Genomic DNA, 5,969 nt, shown 5'->3' on the forward strand with positions numbered 1-5,969 from the left:
CATCTTTCACAGGCTAAAAAGTTATGAGGTCACTCCTCTGTGTGCATTCTCTGATGTAAAACAAGGGATGACATCAATTTGAAACATTTTTCCATAGTCTATGCACTTACGGGGGTCTCTCTCATGTGTGGATTGCCTGATGTTTAGAAGGCTGATCTGTTTCTGAAACCTTTCCCAGAGTCTTATGGTCTCTCTCAGTATGGACTACTTGATGTTTAACAAGGGCTGACTTCCATGTGAAACTTTTCCCACAGTCCAAGCACTTGTGGGGTCTCTTCCTGTGTGGATTCTCTGATGATTAACAAAGGCTGACCTCCATCTGAAACTTTTCCCACAATCTAAGCACTTATGTCCCTCTCCAGTGTGGATTGCCTGATGCATAAGAAGGTGTGATCTCTGTAGGAAGCTTTTTCCACAGTCTAAGCACTTATGGGTCTCTCTCCAGTGTGTATTCTCTGATGTTTAACAAGGTTTGACTTCTGTATGAAACTTTTTCCACAGTCTAAGCACTTATGGGGTCTCTCCCGTGTGTAATCTCTTATGGTAACCAGGACTGATCTATATGCAAAACTTTTCCCACAGTCTAAGCACTTATGGCTCCTCCGTGTGGACTGCCTGATGCATAAGAAGGTGTGGATTCCGTGAGGGAAACTTTTCCCACAGTCTAAGCATTTATGGGGTCTCTCTCCGTGTGGATTGCCTGATGCACAAGAAGGTCCGACTTCTGTATGAAACTTTTCCCACAGTCCAAGCACTTATGCGGTGTCTCTCCGGTGTGGATTGCCTGATGCACAAGAAGGTCTGACCTCCGTATGAAACTTTTCCCACAGTCTAAGCACTTGTGGGGTCTCTCTCCGTGTGGGATTGCCTGATGTATTAGAAGGCTTGACCTCCGTATGAAACTTTTCCCACAGTCTAAGCACTTGTGGGGTCTCTCTCCGTGGACTGCCTGGGTGTGTTAGAAGACTTGACCTCTGTATGAAACTTTTCCACAGTCTAAGCACTTGTGGGGTCTCTCTCCTGTATGGATTGCCTGATGATTAACAAGGTTTGACCTATACAGGAAACTTTTCCCACAGTCTAAGCACTTGTGGGGCTCCCCTGTGTGGATTCTCTGATGTGAAACAAGGACTGACCTCTGTATGAAACTTTTCCCACAGTCTAAGCACTTGTGGGGTCTCTCTCCTGTATGGATTGCCTGATGATTAACAAGGTTTGACCTATAGAGGAAACTTTTCCCACAGTCCAAGCACTTGTGGGGTCTCTCTCCTGTGTGGATTCACTGATGTGAAACAAGGGCTGACATCCGTATGGAACTTTTTCCACAGTCTAAGCACTTGTGGGGTGTCTCTCCTGTGTGGCTTGCCTGATGATTAACAAGGTTTGACCTCCGTATGAAATTTTTCCCACAGATTAAGCATTGATGGGGTCTCTCTCCAGTGTGGACTGCCTGATGCATAAGAAGGTGTGATCTCCGCAGGAAACTTTTCCACAGTCTAAGCATTTATGGCGCCTCTCTCCGTGTGGATTGCCAGATGTCTTACAAGGGCTGATCTGCATGTGAAACTTTTCCCACAGTCTAAGCACTTGTGGGTCTCTCTCCGTGTGGACTGCCTGATGAGTAACAAGGGCTGACTCTCCATGTGAAACTTTTCCCACAGTCTAAGCACTTATGGGGTCTCTCCTGGTGTGGGACTGCCTGATGTGTAACAAGGGCTGACCTCTCTATGAAACTTTTCCCACAGTCCAAGCACTTATGGGGTCTCTCGCTGGTGTGGATTGCCAGATGTTTAACAAGGGCTGACCTCTGTATGAAACTTTTCCCACAATCCAAGCACCTATGGGGTCTCTCTCCCGTGTGGATTGCCAGATGTCTAACAAGGGCTGATCTGCATGTGAAACTTTTACCACAGTCTAAGCACTTATAGGGTCTCTCTCCGGTGTGGACTGCCATATGTTTACCAAGGGCTGACTCCATGTGAAACTTTTCCCACAGTCTAAGCACTTATGGGGTCTCTCCCTGGTGTGGATTGCCTGATGTGTAACAAGGTTTGACCTCTGTATGAAACTTTTCCCACAATCCAAGCACTTATGGGGTCTCTCTCCGGTGTGGATTGCCTGATGTCTAACAAGGGCTGATCTGCAGGTGAAACTTTTTACACAGTCTAAGCACTTATGTGGTCTGTCTCCGTGTGGGTTTTCTGATGTGGAAACGGTGCTGACTTCCAATTCAAACAATTCCTGCCCTCAAGGCACTGAGAGCGCCTCTCTCTCCGGGTGGCTTCTCCCATGGTTAGGCAAGATCTGAACACTTACTGATGTTTTCCCAGAGTCCAAATCCACTGGAAGTGTTTTCTCCAGTATTTATTGCCTGAAGCGTGAACAGAACCGAGGTAGTCATAGTGTTTGTCTTCCTTGGGGTTGTCTGCCGGGCTGTGGGATTCCTGTGTGCTTCCCCATATATAACAGATTCATCCATTTGCTCCCTTGAGTGGTTTCCCAGCAGACTCTCTGACCTCTGCCAATTCCTCCAGGCTTCCATGTTCCAAGCACTGGGAGAAATTTCCTTCAGCTCTTCCCACAAAGGTCCCCTGTGGATCTCTGTGCCCATGAACTTCCTGCTGTTGATTCCCATCCTTATTCTCATTCACTGTCTCGTTACCTGCTGGGAGAGACAATCCAGACAGGAGTCATTGTGCTGGGGAGAAATTAAGAGGAATAGCACTGAGGGAAAACCCAACATACTAAAGCTGCACAGACGGCAATTGATTCTGCCTCCACATCCCACCCAAACTTTCACAGAGAAGGAAAGTAGGAAAGGAAACTCCTGCAGTTCACAGGACACATGAAGTGGTATCTGCTGCCTGCAGCCCTGGCCTGGGTGAATGAGGAAGGAACTGAGGGCATTTACTGACACCTCATTTTTGGGATTTTCAACTTTTTCCTTCATTCACCAGATGGTTTGTGTGTCAGTTCTCACCTGTGTGGGGCTTCGGGAGTTCGCTCATAGACCTGGAGATCGGGCACCCACGGCTCTTTCCTGTTCCAGCCGGGTGATCAGGTCAGGTTTGGGAAGGGGGAATCCTGTGCGGGGAGGAAATCAGACAAGATCAGGGTGTGCGGAGGACTGAGAGCCGCTCTCTCAGAAAGAGAGAGCGCCTGTCACAAAGGACATTCTGTGAGCGGCACCTGTCCCTGTGCTCTGCCGGGAATGTGGAATCTAAGAGGAGGGTAACATGGTCACTGAGCCCTCGGGGGAGGCAGGCGCCTGTGGAGGTGGGAGGGGAATTGTGACACACACCCAGCTCCAGTGTTAAACCCTGCCTATTTCTAAACCTGCAGAGCCCAGAGCCCTCCGCATGGCTGGAGCTGTTCCCAAAGGAGGGAGAAGAGGGATTCTAAAGTGTAACCGAGAAACAACACAGACAGGACAATGCACGGCTTCTCCACCTTGAAAGTTAGCAGGGTTGAGTGGGATGATTTAATATGTGTGTTAGGTTTTGACACCCTGGTCTCATTGGAGAGCGAAGGAGAGAAGAACCTGACCAGTATCAGACATGCAGACCCTCCTCCCACCCCAGCTTCCAATAACCAAGGGACCAGGAATCCCTTACCCAGTGATGTCACTGTCTTGTAGTTCTCCTGCATGACATCCCTGTACAGGGCTTTCTGAGCGGGTCCAGCAGAGCCCCTGCCCTGGGTGAAATACACAGCCACGCCCTCAAGGTCACTGGCATCTGAAATAACAAGAGTCCCCACTCAGCACCTGCTGCCCCAGCCACAATCCCACTAGTCATGGGGGAGAAGGGCCAGAGAAGCAGAATCGCCCCCGCACCCTGCCTCAGAGCAGCCAAGAGGCTTCAGGTGGTGGGAGAAGGTGAGAGCTCCTTGTCCCCCAGCACACGGAGCAGGGCAGGGTCTTCTCATTTCCACATGCCTGCCAGTCACAGGCTGATCTGGGAAGCAGAGCCTGAGCCGGGACAGGGACAGGAATCCCAAAGCTTCCCTGCGATTTCACAGCAGCCTCTGCCCAGTGGGGTCGGGCCCAGCCCTGGGAGTCTGGTCAGTTTTCCCAGCCTTCCCAGCGGGCTGTTTCCTGGTTCAGAAATGGGGGAATGTTTCTCCCCACACCCGCCAATGGGCCTCTTCAGAAAATCAGACCCAGGTTGATCATGTTCCAGCAGGTTTAATCACACCTCCCACCCCAGGTGATTAACCCTCTGCAATACCTCCCCACCACCAAAGCTCCCTGAAAATCCCTACCTGAGCTGGCTCCATCACGGCCATTTCCCTGCCCTGTCTCCTGGAAGATGGGACGATCGGGAGCAAAACGTGGATGCGATTCTCAGCCTGTCAGAGGAGCAGGGAGATTGGGCAGGTTTCATAAGGGGCTGGAGTCCATGTCACGCCCGATTCCCCCAGGCTCTCTCCCTGCAGACAGATGCTGGGCTGGATTCTAGGACTCTGCCATGCTGGGAACAAAACCCAGTTAGTTCATTACCTCCTGGCCTGGCCCTCCCCATTAGAACTAACCCCACCAAGTCCCTTTCTAAACCTCCCCAGAACAGCATCTCTGAGCCAAACGTCGGAAAAAGAGCAGAATCAAAGGAGTCACTTTAGGGCACTGCCCCACGGTGTATTGTAACCCTCTAGCTCTGCCCTCGCCTCAGTTCTGAGGTGCTCAGCAGAGTCGGCAACTGGCTTTTCCTCGCTCAGCTCCTCCCCTTGTTCCCAGGAGAGCTGACTGCCCCGGGGTGCAGGGAATGGAGCTGGGCAGGGCTGGGAGCTGGGCATTCTCTCCCACTTCCTGCAGTCAAAAAGCAAACAGGAAGTAAGGAATCATTAAAAAGGGGATAGGAGAATGGGGTTAAGAAGGAGAATATAGTGCACAATTGCCCTTGTATAAATCCATGGTACGCCTACATCTCAATACTGTACAGATGTGGTCCTCACCTCAAAAAGATATTCTAGCACTAGAAAAGGTTCAGAAAAGGGCAAACTAAAATGATTAGGGGTTTGGAGAGGGTCCCATATGAGAAGAGATTAAAGAGGCTAGACTCTTCAGTTTGGAAAAGAGAAGACTAAGGGGGACATGATAGAGGTATATAAAATCATGAGTGATGTTGAGAAAGTGATAAGGAAAAGTTATTTTCTCTACTTATTCTGAGGCCATAATACAAGAACTAGGTCACCAAATGAAATTAATAGGCAGCAGGTTTAAAACAAATAAAAGGAAGTTCTTCTTCATGGAGCGCACAGTCAACTTGTGGAACTCCTTACCTGAGGAGGTTGTGAAGGCTAGACTATAACAATGTTTAAAAGGGAACTGATAAATTCATGGTGGCTAAGTCCATAAATGGCTATTAGCTAGGATGGGTAAGAATGGTGTCCCTAGCCTCTGTTCTGGTCAGAGGATGGAGATGATGGCAGGAGAAAGATCACTGATCATTGCCTGTTAGGTTCACTCCTCTGGGGCACCTGGCATTGGCCACTGTCGTAGACAGATACTGGGCTAGATGGACCTTTGGTCTGACCCGGCACGGCCGCTCTTATGTTCTTATGCTCCTGCTGCCCTTCCAGTCTCTCTACTCTCCCTTTTATCTTCTTCCTCACTCCTGGGAGAATGGGCGACTGCCCCATTGCCGTGGGCCTTTGCTCTCATCAGGCAGCTCAGCCACTGACACGCTGGTAACGGGGTTGGAACCCGGCTGTGCCACTGAGGGCAGCAGCTCTGGGCTCTCACCGGACGCGAGGAGCTCCCCCTCTTGGAGGCCAAACTCCCCAGCTGGTCCTCCAAGAAGGGGCCCTGTTGTGCAGAGTCATTTGCCCGGCTCCAGCCCTTTCCCCAGGTCTCTCCATCACCTGCAGGCTCAGGGGCTGGTGGTGTGGTTAGGAGGGGGTTCCGTTACACTGGAGAAAGTGCCTCTGGGCTGGTCTCAGAAGAGGATGAAGGAACGTTCTGAATTTTT

General features: G+C 50.3%; 1 pseudogene; it reads right to left on the bottom strand.

The window, feature by feature from the left end:
• Window positions 1-2,471: 2,471 nt before the first annotated feature.
• Window positions 2,472-5,969, bottom strand: part of LOC120383515 — a 15,134-nt pseudogene continuing 11,636 nt past the window's right edge.

This window comes from Mauremys reevesii, linkage group 15 (assembly GCF_016161935.1).
Source record: "Mauremys reevesii isolate NIE-2019 linkage group 15, ASM1616193v1, whole genome shotgun sequence".
NCBI lineage: Eukaryota > Metazoa > Chordata > Testudines > Geoemydidae > Mauremys > Mauremys reevesii.